The sequence below is a fragment of the Chiloscyllium punctatum genome, chromosome 18 (genome assembly GCF_047496795.1).
Source record: "Chiloscyllium punctatum isolate Juve2018m chromosome 18, sChiPun1.3, whole genome shotgun sequence".
NCBI lineage: Eukaryota > Metazoa > Chordata > Chondrichthyes > Orectolobiformes > Hemiscylliidae > Chiloscyllium > Chiloscyllium punctatum.
The window spans coordinates 16,630,446-16,652,193 of record NC_092756.1 but is presented as its reverse complement, the minus strand read 5'-3'; positions in this window follow the sequence as shown (position 1 = coordinate 16,652,193).

Genomic DNA, 21,748 nt, shown 5'->3' with positions numbered 1-21,748 from the left:
GCCTATTCTGTTTCACTCTTCGATCCTGACTCATCTGATGAATTTCGCCACCATTTTCTGTTTGCATTTCAGATTTCCATGTTCCCCAGTATTCCTTGTCACAGAAACGCAGTTGTGAGCGTGGCACGGTGGCGCGGTGGCTCAAGGTTTAGCGCTGCTGTCTTATAGTATTACGGGCCTTGGTAAAATTGCACCCTTAGTCCAGTGCCTGTATTGAGCTTTTACATTCTTCCCTTGTTTGTAAGTGCTTCCTTAAGCTACTCCCGATTCCTCCCACAGTCTAAACATGCAAATTGTAAGGGAATTCACCATGTTAAATTACTCATCTGTAGCAATTTGAGTTGGCTATGGGAGTTGCAGGGATAGTGGAGGAGGCAGGATAGCCATAGGAGATACATGCATAGGTTAGCAGGTGGTTCTGGGTGCAGTGCTCCTCAGAGGTCAGTGTAGGTTCGATGTGCCGAATATCCCACTGTTCCAATTTAGGATTCCACGTGAAAATTGCAACAAAGCTGTCAGTTACTGAGACCATCATCTCTGCATCATCTCTGAGATAGCTCAGAATGAGTTATTTCTTGACTGTTGATGTTCTGTATTCTCACATGGCCATGCGCATTGTGTTCTCTGTGTCTGTGTTTCTAATTCCGAATATCCTATGCATATATGCTCAATCTTATCGATCTGGATATCCAGTGATAAAGTTTACACATAACGTACTCTTCCCTCCTTTTAAACTTATTCTGTTTGGTTCACATTGCGATACATTCTATCTGGCAGAAAGAGAGATGATGACTGGGGCAATATCTCCATAGCCACTGTTCGCATTTCTTTCTGTTTCCGAGTTAATGGTATATCCACTCTGTCCCTGACACATGAATCCATGGTTTTTAATGAGCAACGTCTTTGTACATGCCAAGTTTAACTTGGGTCTGAAGTCATGAAAAGTCACTTATTGTTTCACAACGAGTAATACAGCAATACCATGCTTGTCAATTTTTTTATAGTATCCTGACCAGCATTGTGTGTTGACATTACAACGTAGCCGTGAGAGGGACGTCCAGACAAATCGAAGCTCCTTCTGTAATTCCAGGGCAACTCTGTTATTTGGCCATCTTTTGGTTGGCATTTGTTGCAGCGGAGGAGAGAGCGTCACAGTAACAACAACCGGATTGTGTGATTTTTAGGGAGGCCAGCGGTTACAGCATTGTAAATGTACAACATTCTGAATCATATAGCCTGCGAAAAGAAAACATTCATCATTTCTCCTCACCACTAACTTCGCTAAAGCAATCGTGTTTGGAGATTAAATCAATAGTTAGTGATGTTGACATCCAATCAAGTCCAAATGTTGATGTGAGCTGGAAGTTCTGTAGTGAAGGGGTTAACGGGAACTGTTTGTTCAGAGACTGTGATTGATGTCAGTCTCCTTGGATCCTAATTGTGTCACTGGAGGGTTTATCTCTCCTATTAGTAAGAGGCTTCTTTCAATGTGTTATGTCATTGTAGCAAGAGATGCACTAACTCCGTCACGAACAGAGTTCAGCAGCTCCATAGACAGGGCAAGGAGAAATCGGAATCTGAGTACAATCGACTGGAATATTCCAACAATCGATCAGAATCTGAGAACGATGAACTGGAATGTTACAATTGCGCATAGGCGTGTATCCGAAGGTCTTTACTGGTTGCACAGGACTAAGTCAGATTTGCCAAGACAGATACTATGTGTACTCATGATTATTCAGGCAGGTTATAATCAGTCCTCGCTATTATTTGTATTCCTGGTAAGTCCCTCTAATTCTGCTCATTAATAAATTCCAGAAATCATGTTGAAATTCTTTTTTCCTCTGTTTTGTATATCTGATAAATATAAAAAGTATTGCATTTAGTTTCATTATAAACTCCATTCATTATATGTATAGTTCAGAACCTTTGCTCACAAATATCTAAGAACAAGATAGAAAGCACCGTTATTGTCTTGAACTGAATTATATCTTGAATTATCTTCCATCACCAAACCTGTCCATTACCTGTTTCATAATACCCCGAATCTCCAACTCTGCGTCAGTGCGGTTGCTGAATAAACCAAAATCTAAACCAAGATGAAGAACAGACTTTACAGTTCCAGTTCTCTTCTGGTCACTCATCCAGTTACACATATTTCAATCACAAACTTGTTCTTGTCTCCAAATTTACTTCATAATGGGGACAATGTGTCAAAGTAGGAAAGTCACTGGATGGATAATTCTGAGTCACAGGTCATTACACGAAAGACACTGTTTCAAATCCTACCACAGCTGGTAGCGGAACATAAATCCAAATAATAAGAACGGAAATTTTAAAAAAAACAAAGTTCACGAACTGTCACCATAAAATGAGCAGCATTTTGTCCAATAACCTATCCGTTTTACTGATAGCCTTTGGTAATGAAATATAATATGTTACTGAGTTTGGATTAAGAGTTATTCATACCCATAACAATATGCTTGGTTCTGTACTGCCTTACGGAACGGTCACAGTCAATGGAAATAAGTGATGGTTATCACATGCTGCTTTTGTCAGCGATGCTGAAATCCCGTCAAATAACAAAATAAAGGGTAAATCAAACAACGAAAGATACTGGAGATCTGAAACAGAAAGAAACAGGGTGCTGAGGAAACGGGACAGGCTTGGCAGCCTCGGTTGACATATAAATAGGGTTTTGAGTAGACTGATCACGGGTCAGGTCTGAAACTAGCTGGGAATTAGTATACTGTGTGTTGGTGGAGTGATCTAATATATGAAGAAATAGAGAGAAAGCAAAAGGAATCAACAAAGGAATTGTTGTTAATCATCTGGGATGGAATTAAACTATGAGATTAATATCACTGATTTTCCACTTTTTCCCATATTTGTGAGTAACATGCCCAGTAATATGTCCCTGTTTAAAGTGAGTTATGTTTCCTCTGTTTCTATTCCGTGAGTGTGGTCATCTTCTTTTATTCACGAATGGTTCATCAGTGTTATTTCTGAGTCAGCATATGTTTCCCTTTCGCAGTTGCCCTTGATAAGGTATTGGTGAGCTGCTTTCTTGAACCACTGCAGGCTGCCAGTGCTTAGCCATGAATACAAACTAATGAGAGGATGGCATTTCAACACTGAGCGGGTGTAACATGTACGTGAAGATTTGGAATTCTAGGAATTCTTTGGCATGTCTTTGCTTTGCCTGTCCCAGGATAGATGTGTTGTCCCAGTTGAAATGGTGTCTTTTTTGTACGTGTGTAGAGCAACCAGGGAGAGAGGGTCGTGACATTTTGTGGCTAGCCGGTGTTCATGGATCCCAGTGGCTAACCTTCTTCCTGTTTGTCCTACGTAGTGTTTGTGGCAGTCCTTGCATGTAATTTTGGAGATGACGTTGATTTTGTCCATGGGTTGTACTGGGTATTTGAAGTTTGTTAGTTTTTGTTTGAGAGTTTTGGTGGGTTTGTGTGCTATTAGGATTCCGAGAGGTCTTCGTAGTGTGGCTGTCATTTATGAGACTTCTTTGATGTATGGTAAGGTGATTAGGGTTTCTGGCTGTGATAGGCCTGCTTGCCGTGGTTTGGTCCTGAGGAATCTGCTGACGGTATTTTATAGTATCTGTTCTTCTGGAATACGTTATATAGGTGTTTCTCCTCTGTTTTCCGAAGTTTGTCTGTGCTGCAGTGTGTGGTGGCTCGTTGGAATAGTGTTCGGACACAGCTTCTTTTGTGTGTGTTGGGATGGTTGATGGTGCAGTTAAGTATTTGGTCAGTGTTTATCGGTTTTCTGTACACGCAGGTTTGTAGTTCTCCGTTGTCCATTCGTTCGACTGTGACGTCCAGGAATTCGAGTTTGTTGTCGGTTTCTTCCTCCTTGGCGAAATTTATTCCTGTGAGGGTGTTGTTGATTATGTTACATGTCTCTTCTATCTTGTTTCCTTTTGTGATGATAAAGGTGTCATCTACGTAGCGGACCTAGATTTTTGGTTTGATAGTTGGTCGGGCTGTTTGTTCTAGTCTTTTGGAAATGTTAGAGAATAGGTTGACTGGCGAAAGTGAGGAACTTCAAAAATCTAGATTTTATGTATTGGAATGTTTATGTATTCGAAAAGTTCAAAATAGTGAATGTTGGTAATTCTTTGGCAAAGTTGAGTGATGAATTTACAGGGCTACATAGATAGTGTTGGAGAATTGAGCTTTTGGGATCTGGTAGAGACACGGTGGCCTCCTTCTGCACTGTCACTTCCTTAATTGAGGAGGGAGGAATAAGTTCATCAAAACTCTTTAGATGATTCAAAAGCATCTTACAGACTGCAAAGTAACCTGTCTGAACGCAAAGTGGAAAAACAGAAAACCAACAGATCAATAACTTGACGTCGGGTTTGAGGAAAATATTCGCATTTTTTGTATTAACGATAACCAGACCCTCGGTGAATAATGATCTGATTTAGCAGAGTCAGCCGAGATTCATGACAGGGAAATTATTTTTGATAAAAAAAACTGGAGTTTATGGAGAATTTTAGTTGTGACATCGACGAATGAAAACCGGTGGGAGTCGTGTATTTTATTCTGAGAAGATATTTTCACATGATTGCCCACAGGTGAGTGACGAAAGTAACAGTGAAGCGTAAGGGGGAATATTCGAAATTAACTGAGAATTGAATGATGGAGAGAATACTGAGAGCAGGGCCCCGTTATGTTCTGAAGGCTACTACTCATTGGTATCTCATGTATGAGTCGTTGAAACACCACGATTCACAACACAAATAAGTGATTTGAATATCAAATGATGTGAGCATCGTATATAGTTCTTTCATGTCGTATTTCTTAGAATGTGAGAAATAGGGAAGAGCTTTTCTCGAAACGACCTTGATGTCCTTAGTCATAAGTCACTGACAGAATTCATGCAGGCCATCTATGAATCACGACAATGAATTGTATGTTACCTTATATTACAAAATGAATAGAGGGAGGAGTAAAGCTGTAGTGAGTTCTTGAAGCGGTATTTGGGGTATTCTGGACAGAGGTTTGCTCCTTTATTAGCAAAAATTTCCACGTCACAGAGACAGTGCAAAGGATTTTCGCCAGATTAATCCCTGGGTTTATAATACTATGAGGAGAGTGTGAAGGAAATCAGTGTTCAATTTGTAGCACGCTGACAGAATAAGAGGTGATTGTATTAAATGTTGGAGATTACGGACTAACACTCATTATGTCGAGTGAAAGATATTGATGGCATAAGAAATTGTATTTTCGCAATGATACCTTGCCTGATAGTATACGTATCTCTGTGGGCCCCTCATATTAGGCGAGAGAGAGCTGCAGGCTCTGAATACACTCTCACTATCTCAATGTGCAGTTAGTTGGGACCCTTCACTGAACATCATAGAACATAGAACATAGAACCACACAGAACAGACCTTTCAGCCCACGATGTTGTGCCGACCACTGGTTCTCATGTATGCACCCTCAAATTCCTGTGACCATATGCATGTCCAGGCGTCTCTTAAATGTCCCCAATGACCCTGCTTCCACAACTGCTGCTGGCAACGCATTACATGCTCTATTAACTCTCTGTGTAAAGGACCCGCCTCTGACATCCCCTGTATACTTTCCTGCAACCAGCTTAAAACTATGACACCTCGTGTTAGCCATTTCTGCCCTGGGAAATAGTCTCTGGCTATCGACTCTATCTATGCCTCTCATTGTCTTGTATACCTCAATTAGGTCCCCTCTTCTCCTCCTTTTCTCCAATGAAAAAGGTCCGAGCTCAGTCAACCTCTTCTCATAAGATAAGCCCACCAGTCCAGCCAACATCCTGGTAAACCTCTTCTGAACCCTCTGCAAAGCATCCACATCTTTCTTATAATAGGGCAACCAGAACTGGACACAGTATTCCAAGTGTAGTCTAACCAATGTTTTATAGAGCTGCAACAAGATCTCACGGCTCTTAAACTCAATCCCCCTTTTAATGAAAGCCAAAACACAATATGTTTTCTTAACAACCCTGTCCTCCTGGGTGGCCATTTTAAGGGATCTATGTACCTGCACCCCAAGATTCCTCTGTTCCTCCACACTGCCAAGATTCTTACCCTTAATGCTGGACTCAGCTTTCAAATTCGACCTTCCAAAATGCATCACCTCGCATTAATCCAGGTTGAACTCCATCTACCACATCTCAGCCCATCTCTGCATCCTGTCAATGTCCCGCTGTCAACGACTATTCCAACCTTTGTGTCATTTGCAAACATGCTGACCCATCCTTCAATCCCCTCATCCAAGTCATTAATAATAATTACAAACAGTAGAGGCCCAAAGACAAAGCCCTGTGGAACACCACTCACCACAGACTTCCAAGCAGAATATTTTCCTTCTACTACCATTCGCTGTCTTCTGTTGGCCAGCTAATTCTGTATCCAGACAGCTATGTTCATGTTGTTCATAAATCTGTCAGCAAGCATAATGTCTTTTTCCTGAAAGAGGTAGCAAGTTCCACCGGCTTCTGATCTCCAAATAGAACACTAGCCTGTCTTATTGGAGATGGAAGATTTCTTCTTGAGACACGGCACAAAACAAGCACTGTCCTTCCTCACCGTCAGCGAACCACTATAAAATAGCACGTGTGTACCATTAACATTGGAGCCAGGCAGCGCAACGTGGGGCAGTCTGTCCGTCCAGTATCTGCTTCTTGGTTTGTCATGTTGGGGCGTTGATATGATCCTACTTTTTGAGGGCCTGAGGGACTGAAGCCTCCTGATCCAATTGAAGATGCTCAAGGAAATGGTTTGGAGACCGCTGATTCCTATTTGACAGCTCAACATTTTGACTAGCTTATTTCTCTTCCTGTTGAAACAGCAGGAGGGAGAGAATGGGCTACCCCTCTTATCTAATTGTTGGGAGGCTGATTAGCTTCATCATATTCCTATAAACAAATCTTGAGGTACTCAATAAGCTCCTCACTTTTTCTGGGGAAATATGCACTGTCCAGCAGTATTATTACATGTATTGGACCCACACTTTAACAGCACAAGCCTGAATGTTGTCCGAGTCTTGCCGCACATGAAAATACACCACTTCAGGAGATGAGGTCGGCACATTGTTGTGAACATTGTGTAATCTTCAGTGGCCATCTGCACTTCTGATCTTATGATGGGCATAACATATTGATGAAGCAGCTGAAGATGTTTGTGCCGAGTAAGCTAAACTGAGGATCGCCTGCAGTAATGTCCCATGACAGAAATGGAAGATGTCCACGATCCCACAAACATTTCCTCAGTGCTATGAATCACTCCAACCAGTGGGGAGACTATTCCTGGTTGCCATTAAGTTCATTTTTCTTCGAGTTTCTTGATACCAACCTCAGTTAAGTATTGCTTGATATGAGAACCTGACACTCTTCCCTTGTGCGCATATATTTTATTCATGTCAATAGGTCACGGTATACATGTGGTGAGTGCTACATTCTTACAGAGGCTAGTCACTGTCGGGACATATCCTCTCCAGAGAGTTAGGGGAGATCGATCACTGAGAATTTTGGAAGGCAGGTATCGATAGATATTTGACATATCAGGTGGTTCAGGAGTTGGGGCCGAGAGCAGATCAGCCATGCTCTGATTGAAGGGAAAATTATAAGCTGAGTGACCTACCCCTGGTTCTTATTTTCTTTCATTCTGTTATTAGTGGTTTCACTGTTTTTTTTTATTTTCCCAGAAGTCCTGTGAAGGAATTTTGCAGTCAGACAGACCGAATGATTTTACGAGTAATGTCTGGGTGCGGCATCAGACATGTATTCATAGTGAATCCTGGTGTACAACATGGCTAATAAATGGAGACAGGGGAACATCTGTAAGAAGAAACGAAACGAGGGGAATGTTTCACTAACTCCTAATCAACCCTAAGAACGTTTTCCAATCCATATCAAACTATGCATTACTGTGAGCAGGGGCTGAATTTTCTCCACTGTTTTTCTATGCACCAGTTACAACGAGAAAGTGGTCTTCAACTTCTCCTGTCTACCCATTTTGAGGAGCTGACGGAAATGTGATGACGTAGAACTGAGGAGCAGGAGTTGTTCCATGCTCCACCTGGCACAAAGATTGTGGCTGCTCAGATTGTGGCTTCACTTTCCCATCTGTGGTTCATTATCGTAGTGTCACTTTTCCGAAAAATATTTAACTAACACACAGCTTTGAAATGCACACACACAGGTACCACAGACTTGTGGAGAAGAGAATTCCCATCAAACAGCCTTTTGAGAATATCTCCTGATTGCTCTTCCGACTGTAGTTGGAGAGTCACTGTTTCCTTTTCTAGTCCCACTTCTCCATTGATTCCAACAATATCCATATGCGACCAAATGTGTCTTGTGGCAGTTGACATAGGTCTCAGAGTAGTTCAGGTTCAAGACCTTAGTCCAAGAACTCCCCACCTACGTTCGGGACACCACCCACGCCCTCCAGCTCCTCCATGATTTTCCCTTCCCCGGCCCCCAACGCCTTATCTTCACCATAGACATCCAGTCACTGTACACCTCCATCCCCATCACGAAGGCCTCAAAGCCCTCCGCTTCTTGCTTTCCCGCCGAACCAACCAGTACCCTTCCACTGACACCCTCCTTCGACTGACTGAACTGGTCCTCACTCTGAACAACTTCTGTTTCGAATTCTCCCACTTCTTCCAAACCAAAGGAGTAGCCATGGGTACCCGCATGGACCTCAGCCATGCCTGCCGCTTCGTCGGATATGTGGAACAGTCCATCTTCCACAGGTACACTGGCACCACCACACCAACTTTTCCTCCGCTACGTCGATGACTGTAACGGCGCTACCTCGTGCTCCCACGAGGAGGTGGAGCCGTTCATCCACTTTACTAACACCTTCCACACCGACCTCAAATTTACCTGGACCGTCTCAGACTCCTCCCTCCCCCTCCTAGACCTCTCCATTTCTATCTCGGGAGACCGACTCAAAACGGACATTTACGATAAACTGACCGACTCCCAAAGCTACCTAAATTGCACCTCCTCCCACCCTGCCCCCTGTAAAAACGCCATCCCATATTCCCAATTCCTTCGCATCCGCCGCATCTGCTCCAGGGTGGACCAATTCCAATACTGAACAACACAGATGGCCTCCTTCTTCAAAGACCGCAATTTCCCCTCAGACGTGATTCACGATGCTCTCCACCGCATTCCATCCACTTCCCGCTCCTCCGCACTTGAACCCCGCCCCTCCAATCGCCACCAGGACAGAACCCCACTGGTCCACACCCACCACCCCACCAATCTCAAGGTACATCGTATCATCCTTCGTCATTTCCGCCCCCTCCAAACAGACCCCACCACCTATCTGCGATTCAGGAAGACCACTCCCGCCGCGACTCCCTCACCAGGTCCATACCCCCCACCAACCCGACCTCCACTCCCGGCACCTTCCCCTGCAGCTGCAAGAAATGCAAAACTTGCGTCCACACCTCCCCCCCCTCACTTCCCTCCAAGGTCCCAAGGGATCCTTCAATATCCGTCACAAATTCACCTGCGCATCCACACATATCATTTTCTGCATTCGCTGCACCCGTTGTGGCCTCCTCTACATTGGGCAGACAGGCCGCTTACTTGTGGAACATTTCACAGAACACCTCTGGGACACCCACACCAATCAGCCCAACCGCCCGGTGGCTGAACACTTTATCTCCCCCTTCCTCTCCTCCAAGGACATACAGGTCCTTGGCCTCCTCCGTCGCCAAACCATGACAACATGACGCCTGGAGGAAGATCGCCTCATCTTCCGCCTCCAACACAAGGGATGAATGCAGATTTCTCCAGCTTCCTCATTTCCGCTCACTCCACCTTATCTCAGTCCCAACCCTCGGACTCAGCACCGCCTCCATGACCTGCAATCTTCTTCCCAACCAATCTGGCCCCACCCCCTCGCTGGCCCATCAGCCTCACTTTAACCTCCTTCCAAATATCACGTTTCCAACGCCCCTCCCGCAAGTCCCTCCTCCCTATCTTTTATCTTAGCCTGCTTGGCACACCTTTCTCATTCCTGAAGAAGGGCTTATGCCTGAGAGGATGATTCTCCTGCTCCTTGGATCCTGCCTGACCTGCTGCACCTTTCCAGCAACACATTTTTCAGCTCTGATCTCCAGCATCTGCAGTCCTCACTTTCTCTTTCAGGTTTAGTGTTACCAGCAAGTCTGTCAGATTATTAATTTAAAAAAAAATAAGTTCTAAACCAAAGTTACTCGAGCTAGGATGGAAAGATAAATGAGAAACAGTTTGGAAATTAGCAATATGTACATCAATATTTGTTTTTCTGAGACACAGAAATGTGTACAATCCTGCAAAATATTAATTCAGAAGTTCTTCGTCCAAATAATAGTTAATTTCATGACAAAAAGAAAATTGCGATTGTCTCAGTTGTTATTCTACCTCTGAAGTTATTCTGTTCACACAAGCTGCTAGCATTGGGGTGTCTTCCTGGAATAGTTTGATTTAGCTGAATTTCCTTTGCTGCAGGCAGTAGACATATTCCGTTGAATCCTCAACAGGGATCCCACATAATTGAAAAAGATGTCTGATGGGTTTTCGGCTCTCATATGTTGCTGTTACACGAAAATCCATCTGAACTATACAGAGTCTCGTTAAAAGTTCCCCTGACTGTATGACTCCATCATTGATCTCTTCTCAATTTAAGAGTGATTCATAGTTTAAAATGAAAATACATGTTTACATGTGCCTCATAAATAAATTCATGTCTTCATAGTACCTGCCATAAAATTAATGTATTGTTTCCTTAAAATTGAGTCCTTAGTTTCATTTTCTCATCCATCGGCTATGCTTCTGATGCACTCTCCTCAGGTTAGATGGTTCAATACGAATATTTCCCAATTTCATACCAGAACTGCCCTGGACTTGCATAGGCCACGAGGGATGTAGATACGGTTCACAGCTAAGATGTTTTCAGAGGCTATAAACTCGAGGACATAAATTAAGGTGATGGGGCAAGATTTTCATACAGAGGGTAGTATGCATATGGAACGAGCTGCCAGAGGAAGTAGTAGAGTTTGATACAATTACAAATTTATGAGGCATCTGGATGGTTGTATGAATAAGAAGGGGTAGACGGTTATGTGCCTAATGCGGCAAATGGAATTACATCAGATTGAAATATCTGGTCGGTGCAGATGAGCTGGGCCGAACGGTCTATTTACTCGCTGTATGACTCTATGCATCCATCAGGCCTTCATTTTAGTAACGAGTAAAGTACAACATCTTTGAAAAGCTTCTAAATCAATTGCATATTTTTCTGACAGTATAAGGGTTCAGAACTACACACAATCCATCAGATTATAATCTAAGCATTGCCATGTACAAATGCAATAAAACATCCCTATGGTTATACCTGATAGCCTTTGTATGAAACTGCATCATTGCATACATTTTCGTAATCACTTGCTAAATCTCCTGACGAAGTTTAAGTGATTCTTGTACTGGAACATATAAATCCCTAAGTACGACAGAATATTACGATTTTTTTCTCCATTTAAGCATTTTCATATTGTTTTGTATATCCGTCACAGCATGAATTGTCGTTATAGCATTACTGCCGAAGATTTTCTCACTAAACTCCCCTGTCTTTTCTTTGCCCATTGCAGAGTCTCCATGTCCAATTTAATGACTATCTTTGTGAATGAACTAATTGAGGTCCAATCCAATCAATCCCCTCGTCCACGTCATTGGTAGAGATTATAAATAGTTGATAGTCTCACACTGATTCCTGAGGCATTACGTTACTGCTTCACAACATGAAAATAAACATTTCTCGGGAATATTTCTTCCTTTTTCGGTAACCAGGGCTCACTTGTTGCAGAGCAGCTGACTAGATACTTTGGTTCCCCCCCCCTCCCACCACACCCCGATACTGTGTAATATACTTACAGGGCTGAATTATTTCAATCTATTCTTGTGTAAATCCGTCGAGTGCAGAAATGATGATTGGTATCTTCATCTACCGCTTCAACAGCCATGATAAGTGCACATTAGTAAGGAGAAGCAGTTATCCCTTTAGTCCGTCGAGCCTGCTGCAACATTCAGAATGCTCATTGTTGATGTGAGTGTGGATGAACATTCATTTTAAGCCTGTCTTCTTGTTCATCAAACCCTCTGGAACAGAATCTTGAATGTTTTCAGTCTTCCAGTGCTCACAGCATATTGAAATTGAGAACAGATTGAACAATCCTAAAGAGAAAGCAACATCTCTGTCCCAGTCTGAAATGGCAATGCCTTATTCTCAAAGATTATTCCCTTCAAACCAATCACTGCCCTTTTGAAACACGACAATTAGGAACAGATATAGACCGTTCATCCCCTCAATCCTGACTACATTCCAATTAATGCGCTTCTCTCAAATACTTTCCAAAGTTAGCATCCACTTAATTCGCAGAAAGTCAATTCTGTACAGCATAAGTTCATATGTGAATGGGAAACTGGAGCAGAATTAGGCTATTCGACTCATCATGTCTGAAATCTTTATCCAAGTCATTCACCTGCCTTCTCCGACTGACCATTGATTGCCCATTAATTGTTGTGTAGGCTTAGTCTTACCAGATCATAGGTTCTGTTTTTTTATTAGCGAGAAACGACTGGTGGTGATTTAACCTGAGGGCCACCAGACCACAGGTGAGGGAAACGGTGGCGAAGGAAGATCCTTCATGTGGAACTCAAACCAGTAATGGGAACTGTTCCCATACTGTTGGCGTCACTCTGCTCTTAAAACGTATCACTATGTTTTTGTGCGTGCGTGACTGGGGGGAGGGGATTCATGCGTTTCCGTGTATGTGCCCATATTTGTGTGTATCTCTTTGTGCATGTGTTCTGTGTATTAGTGTCATTGTCTCTGCTTGTGTGCACATCAGTCTGCATCTCTGCAATCTTGTTTTCCGAGTGTTTCATTTAAAATTGAAATCAAAGTTTTCCACCTGTCCTCTGTCTGTCCGTTTTTTTTCAATATTCATACGACACTACACTCTGCTGGCGACCCCACACGATTGAATGTGGCAGTATTTTCTTCGAGAAGACACCAAAAGATGTGAATCTCGAACGATGCACAGTTGTTTTGTTTTTCAAATTGTATATTTGGAAGCACAGAGCAGTTTTGCTGATAGTAAGCAATGTATTTCCTGCGATATTCCGACCACTATGGAGCCTTTTTTCAGACTTTTCGATTCTTTCTTGTGCAGTTTTTAATCATTAGGAAACATTGCAAGTTACTGAATAATTATCTCGTCCCCTGATAAAATGGTTCAGTCGGAGGTGCACAGTTCTATTCTGATAGACCCAAGTCTACATGCAATTCTTCCATATGTGTGTGTGTGTGTGTGTGTGTGTGTGTGTGTGTGTGTGTGTGTGTGTGTGTGTGTGCACGCACACGCGCTGTCATGTTGGATGGTGCTATGACCTGAAATTCTCCCTCTCTGCATTACAGACTGAACCATTGAGGCCTATCACCCTCTGCCCCTGTCGCTGTGGGCGATGTTGTATCTCTTTTAGCATCACAGAGATTGCCAAACCTGCATCCACACACAGGCTCACGCAGAGACAAATACAAATATAAATGTACCAACACTTAAGTACACATTGATACAGATACACAAACAGGAATACAGAAATTCAGGCATACACAATAATGCCTTGACATTTATTAAGACGTTGGGAATCTGTAAGGATATGTTTTGATCTTCAGTTATTTTCTTACTATTTCACTCGACGTGTCGTGGTTTCTCAGTATTACTCTTACTCAGATTTTTGAGTTTGCCAGTATGTCAGTTGTCTTGCGTGGAGCACGACGTAGTACACTTTCCATGCTTGCAGATATGTGACAGATGAGGATCAACGGAGAGCATTGTAAGGTAGCACTTTGGTAGGAATGACTTTGAAAGACAACATAAAACAATCTGTATATTTCTCGACGTGGTCCAAGAGCAGAGGGTCCTGGATGTGTATGAGCACAGATTATTGGTGATGCCAGGACAGATAGGGAGAGAGCAAATACTACAGATACATTTCAATTTCTGAACTGTTAACAGTAGGATACGTAAGAGAGTGTCAACGTGCTTCCTTCCTGGGAGTTATTGGAGACAATGTGTTGTGAGCACGCCCTCATGCCCACTGAGACAGTGGGGATTACATTTGTACCAACTCGACACAAAAGATAGATGGCATCAGAGCCACACATTCTCAGTTATGCCATGGCTACACGGAACTGCCAGTGGGTTTAAAGTGAGAATTGTGCCTCAATGAACATTGCTTCTGACTCAATTGTAGGGCGTGTATATCTCCGAATCTCCACGCGAGGCATCCTAGCCCTCTCCGAATTGTACCAGGATCCCCTCCACATGGTGGCAGGAAGGGGGTGAGGACACAGATATCGGGCACTCCAACGCTTGGCATGGCACTTTCCATGCTATTTCTGCTAGAATGGGAGATCGGAAAGGAGGGAGTGAGGGTGGGAGTGCGTGGCCGTGCTGTTTGTGTTGGCATATGAATTGGCTTAGTGTCAGTAAGTAGTCAGTCCGTAGTGTTGAATCCATGCAGTGTTATTAATGTGTGAAGATAGCAGAAGGTTGTTGGGGGATTGGAGAGAAAGAGAGTAAAAGATTGAGAGAGGTAGGAAAGATGCAGTATGCAGTGTCGAGAGTGGTGGAGAATGAGCCTTGTTAACGGGACAGTTGCTATAACAGATATCCAGTGAGCATGAGGGAGCAGAAAGAGTACAATGAAGTTCGTTGATGCTTGTCTCGTATTGCTGACCATTTCTTCAGACTGCAGAAACTGCACTGGGCTGGGTGGTAAGCTCAGACAATGCTTGGTGGGTCTGGTGGTGTGGCCGCCTCTGAGAAGAGAATGGTCCTCTTCTGGACTAGCTCATCCACCAGGATTTCGGTGCCACCGTCGACAAAACGTTGTGTAAATGCCGCTTATCGGGAATGCTCACCATAAACTGTGCTCCCAACTGAGAAACCTCCATTGTCCTTTTAAGGATAGCGCCAGTTCCAGGGATCCCGTGATATCCAGGAGCAGCATCCGAGCGATGGTGAGTATCGCTTGTATTTTGCGTGGGAGAATTGAACTGTCATTGAATGAGAGGGACACTATGGATTGGGCTATGTTGTTAATGAAGTGAGTTCAAAAGGAAACTGGCTCGGCCTCGTGCAGACGATTCCCTGACACACTCAATGAAAATGTGACTGAGACAAAGTATTGTCATATTCAGCCCTAAGAGTCTTAGACTTTGCTGAGCCCACCTCCCGTTTCAAAGCTCAGCCGCTTGTCCGTTACTCGCTATCACAGAGAAGGAGCTAAACGTGACTTACGTTTGCTGCTGGGGGAGGGGGGCAGTATTTGAGGCAAGTCATCACAAATCTATTAGTTTTAAAATGGAGGTGGAAACGGAGGAACTGGATGTAAAAGGTAAAGGTCGAAATTAGAGGAAGGTCAAATTTGATGATATTCGGCACAAACTTTTAAAATCCGATTGGCCCATATAGTGGCCGTCTGGGAAGGGGGACGCCTACACAAACGAGATATCAAGATTTCAGAGTCAGTATGCTCCTGTTAGGGTGAAGGGTAAAGATGGGAGGTGTAAGAAATGCTGGATGACTCGAGAAGTTGAAGTTCTGTTCCTGGATAAGTTGGAATCATATGTCAGAAACAGACAGCAGGAATCGAGTTTTTTTTTGCAATATTCAGTAAAGGGATGAAGGTGTCGTTGGGTAGGCAGAATTTATTGTCCACCTATAATTTCCCATAGAGCAATTCAGAGTTAAACACATTGCTGTGTGTCTGGAGTCACATGTAGACTAGACCAGGTAAGTATTAGGGTGTAGGTATGTTCGCTGAGCTGTAGGTTTGATATCCAGACGTTTCGTTACCTGGCTAGGTAAAATCATCAGTGGCGACCTCCAAGTGAAGCGAAGCTGTTGTCTCCTGCTTTCTATTTATATCTTACTCCTGGTTGGGGTTCCTGGGGTTTGTGCTAATGTCGTTTCCTGTTCGTTTTCTGAGGGGTTGACAGATGGCATCGAGATCTATGTGTTTGTTTATGGTGTTGCGGTTGGAGTGCCAGGCCTCTAGGAATACTCTTGCATGCCTTTGCTTAGCCTGTCCCAGGACAGCCAGACTACCAGGACCCCTCAGAATCCTAGTAGCACACAAATCCACCAACTCTCTCACACAAAAACGAGCAAACTTAAAGTACCCAATGCATACCATGGACAAAACCAACGTCATCTACAAAATTCCATGCAAGGATTGCCACAAACACTACATAGGACAAACAGGAAGAAAGTTAGCCGTCCGAATATACGAACAAGAGCTAACCACAAAATGACACGACCCTCTCTCCCTCGTAGCCCTACGCACGGATGAAAAATGCCACCATTTCAACTGAGAAAACACATCTATCCTGGGACAAGCTAAGCAAGGCATAACAGAGAATTCCTAGAGGCCTGGAACTCCAAATACAACGCCATAAACAAACACAGAGATCTAGATGCCATCTATCAACCCCTCAGAAAACGAACAGGAAATGACATCACCACAAACGCCAGGAATCCTCTGCAGGAGAAAGATATAAATAGTAAGCAGCAGACAACAGCTTCGCTTTCACTTGGTGAAAGCCACTGATGATGTTACCTAGCCAGGTAATGAAACGTCTGGACATCAAACCTACAGCTCAGCGAGCAAACCGCCACCCTAAATCTCAAACTGAACTACAAAATTTAACAAACCTTGCAACAGGTAGGTATTGCAGTTTGCTTCCTTAAAGGCCATTCGTGCATCAGATTGGTTTTCCAAACAATTGAAAATGGATTAATCATCGTCATTAGACTCTTAATTCCATGTTTAAAGTGAATCGCCAGAGGAGTCTAAAGTCAGTAGGAATGCACCTCAGAAGGCAATTAGGAGGGCGCACAGTGTATATGAGGTAGCTGTGGCAAGTAAAGTTAAGGAAAATCCAAAGGCATTCTAGAAATGCATTAAAGAGAAAAGTGCAACTATGGAGATCAACAACTTTGCCGATGTGCAGAACTGCTTGAGATGAAAGAGGTATTAAAAAAGCATTTTGTGTCATATTGACTGTACAGGAGGATATGGAAGGTCGAGAATTCCGAAATAATCAATGACATCTTGGAAATTGTCTGTATTACAGAGGAGTTCTTAAAACGTATAAAGTTGGAAAAATCTCCAGGACCTGATCAGATGTCCCCTCGAAGTCGTGGAAAGATAGGGTCTGAATGCTGGGCTCCATGCTGACATATATGAATCATGGATAGCCACAGGTCAGGTGTTGGATGACTGGAGTTTGGCTAACGTGGTGTCATTACTAAAAGAATCTAAGAAGCGTGATCAGGAAAAGCGGTGAGTCTGACAGCAGTGGTGGACACGTTGTTGGGAGAGGATTATGAGGCACAGGATTTGCATGGATTTTGATAGGCATGTACTGATTAGGAATAGTAAACATAGATTTAAGAATGGGAAATCCTGTCTCGTTAACTTGACAGAGTTTTCTGAACAAGTGACTCAGACACTTCATTGAGGCAGAGAAATGTACATTGTCGAAATGGACCTCCATAAGTGATTTGACAACTTTCCACCTCGTAGACCGGTTAACAAGAATAGTATATGTGGAATACAGTGAGAACTAGCCATTTGATTAGAAAATTGACTTGAAGGGAGGCGTTGAGGGTTGTAGTGGAGAATTGATTTTGAATTGCTAGGCTGTGACCAGGGGCGTGCCACAAGGATTGGTGCTGGCTATACCAATTTTCATTGCTTATATGAATGTATTGGATGTGAGCATAGGAGGACCAGTTGGTAAGGTTGAAGATGTCACCGAAATTTATGTTGTAGTGGACAGGGAAGAAGGTTACCTCAGAGTACAACGCGATCTTGATTAGATGGGCCAATAGGCTGAGGAGTGGCAAATGGCATTTATTATAGATAAATGTGAAGTGCTATATTTTGGAAAGGCAAATCATTGCAAGACTTATCCACTCAATGAGCAGATCCTGCGTCGATAAACAAAGAGACCTGAGAGTGCAGGTTCATGGCTCCTTGAAAGTGCAGTCACAGTTAGACAGGATTGTGAAAAGGCTTTGGTATGTTTGTTGTTATTGGTCAGCGCTTTGACTATAGGAGTTGGGACGTCATGTACAGGACAGTAGTTCCATCACTTTTCAAATACTGCATTCAATTCTATCTGTTCTCCTGTGGGAAATATGTTGTTATACTTGAAGAGGGTCAGAAAATATTTACAAGAATGTTGCTGGGACTTGAGCTTTCGAGACAGTTTGAATAGTTTTGGGCTACTTTGCCTGGAGCGTGAGGGAGATGGACAGGGTGAATATCAAAGGTCTTTTCCCCAAAACTATACGGTTGCAATCTCAGGTGAGTGGGGAAAACAATTAAAAGGGACCTAAGGAGCAACTTTTTCATCCAGAGGGTGGTGTATGTTTGGAATGAACTGCCACAGAATGTGGTGGAGGCGGGCAGAATTACAACATTTAAAATGCATTTGGATAGGTATATGACTACAAACCGTTTAGAGCGATATAGGCATAATGCTGGCAAGTGTGACTAGATTGTTTTAGGATATCTGTTCAGCAGGGATCAGTTGAATGGAAAGGTTTATTTCAATGTTATACATCTCCATGACTCTCTGACTCTGCCTGAGCTCACACCAAAATTCTGTTTATGCATCATTACTGGAAATGCTGGAAAGTGCTGTTGAAATATCTTATTTTCAGCATACTGAAACCTGTGAACACATCCTTCGACAATGCTCTCTCCCAGTGTCTCGCCCGCTGTCTACTTTCCAAACACTCACATTTGTTGTTAATCAAACTGACATTCAGTTTTAAAGTGAATAACTGTCCTGTGTCGTTCCCTGGCCTTTGGTGATGCTTACCCTAGTGATTCCACTATTATGAAGCTGAGGAAAAGTTTTTTTTAAAGCATAGCTTGCGGTTTCTTTGTCCTACACGGTGCTTCATGTTGGACAGAGGGATTTCAGCAGCTTTCAGACACGTCTCTATAACTTCTGCTGAGCCTATTTACTGAAAGCCCGCATTAACCACTCCTTGCTGATCAGTTGCTCAGTTGCATGAGGAATCCCTTGAACTGTGTTTGCTTCAGACTAGGGGATTTTTTTCCGTGGAAGTTGTGTTTTAAGCTGCTGTGTACATTCAAGAAGCTTAGAGTATTTGGAGACCCACTCTGGAGAAGTTATAAAGTGATGAAGTTGGAAGAATACCTTTAAGAGAAAGTTGAAATGCTGTCACGTGGCTGACTGCAGGCACAAAATGTCCTGGACAATTTTAAAATGAAACATTTTGGCTGTAACATAAGAAACCTTGTTGTTTTCACAGCATTTCGAATTCAACCAAACTGTTTAAATTACGCCCCAATATTCTAAAAGTCAATCGAATTTGAATTTTGCTGCTTTGTCAGCATGGAACCAATGAGACGATCCACTGTTTTGGGGTATAAAACGCCAACATTACAGACAGTTAGCAATAAAAAGAGCAACTTCTGACATTGACGACTGCAACTCTCTCTAACAGGTACCTTTTTTACCCATATACATACGTAAAAAAATCTGCAGCAGATGGCCAAAGATGACCAGGGGAGTTCTGCAGAGGAGGATCGACACTGCTGGCTGGTTTTGAAAGTTATAGGCTGTAATTTTAATAGGGGCTTTATTGGATCAGTATATTGTCACAGAGTAGAAGTTAGCTGAATATTTTAGACAAAGGAGGATCGGATTTGGAATATTTTGTTGTTTAATGTTCACTTTAGAATTCTTAGTTTAATTGTTAAACATGATATTTGGGGAAGTTCTCTGTGACCCATGCTTTAACAGATTACGAGGCAAGATGAGCATTTCAGTGTGCGTGGTTTAATTAGCAGAAGTTTTTACCGGCATGTTGCAACAATGGAATGGATGACGGTTGCTAAGGGATAGACCATTAATCTTTCAAACATTTTAATCCTTGTATTTGTGAATAGTGTCAGATCACTGCAGGGTAGCTTATGTCCCAACCTGTTTATAAAACAAGACAGAAATAAAACAACAGACCAGCTGTAATAAATGGCTGATGGAACCATGTCAAGACGCCATAGAGCAACGTAAAAATATTTATTGTTTACTGACTTTGTGCAATGCTGCTCCAAGTTTTAAATGCTCAGTTATTCGGGCCATTCAGAACATTGAGACATCATTCAGAGCACCGAGACTGCTGCGCAGGAACGGGGAGAAACCAATATGCCTGTTACAGAGGGATTTAAGGAGTTTAGTAAGCCCATACGAGCATTTTCCCACTTATAAAGGTGTAAAGCTGAAATTTGGCACATTGTGCAAAAGGAATGAGTCAAAACATAGAGAAGTGTTGCTGCAGCTGCACGAGGTGTTAATGAAAGGATACCTGGAGTAAATAGTGCTGTTTGTTTTTCTGTAACTGGGAAGGGTGAGAGCTCCAGCAAATACTGTTTACTGACTGTTCATCATCCTGGGTTGCTGTGTCATTGAATACCTCCGGCCTGGTATATACGCTGAGGAGAAGGCCATTCATCCTACTGAGCCTGGTTCAGAGGGATAGGGTGAGGCCATTCAATCCAGACCGAGTAAATGTTCCCTTTTATTATGATAAAAAAATTCTGTAAGTAAAGGATTAACGGAACCTTTTTGTTGAGTCATGATTTGAAGACGCTGGTGTTGGACTGGGGTGTACAAAGTTAAAAATCACCAACTTATAGTAGAACAGAATTTATAGCCCAATTTACAGTGGGATGCAATTGAAATTATACATTGAAAAAGAGCCAGATTATTTCTTTCATATGTAAATCACAAAACATTTTTTAAAAGATACACTCTCTGTTTATAACACGGTGCTTAGTCTCTCTATGTTCACTAGCCAAACCTTTGCCAGTTTTTCACATTTGAACTGATTTCCTCCATGCGTATTCTATCTCAAAAGAACGGTTTTCAATCGACAGCAAACAACACACCCACACAAATACACTTAATGTATTACCTTATACTGGTCCAAATGAGATACAGAATTATACATATCTGGGAATTCATTTACTTTCACTTGATGGATATGAGCGTTATACTGCAATGGTTTGCAACACAGATACCCAATTTATGGAGTACTCCACTCGAACGGTTTGCACAGCTCTCCATTCTGGCTGGTACCTTGCCCCGTTTATGGTGTCTGGGGCGGTTCTATGAGGCAGATTCAGAATTTGAAGTGACAAACCATTTCTACTGATCTGACAATGTCTTTATTGAATTTTCTCATTCTTGTGATTGGGCCAACCATTGGGTCACTTCTGCAGTTAGTTCTATTCTCCTTTGTCCTTATCCATAAGTTCACAACATGATAGCAATTAATTCATTACTTGTCTTTCTGTGTCTTTCCCTGATCTTGGCTTTTGACTTCTCAGTGTGTCGAGTGTTGGCATTTTGTAGATCAGAAAAAATGAAATGGTGTGTTTCGGGCCGTTATTCACTCCCCAGTGTGTCCCATATGGTGCTCCATGTTGGATAGAGGTGCTTTCAGCAGCTTTGACGTATGTGTTTGTAACTTGGTCTGTGCCTGTCCCCGGACCACCTGTTTATCCCTCTCAGCTGATTGTGTGGTCAGTAACACGAGGAAGTCCCTTAAGTATTATTCTGAACGGTCAG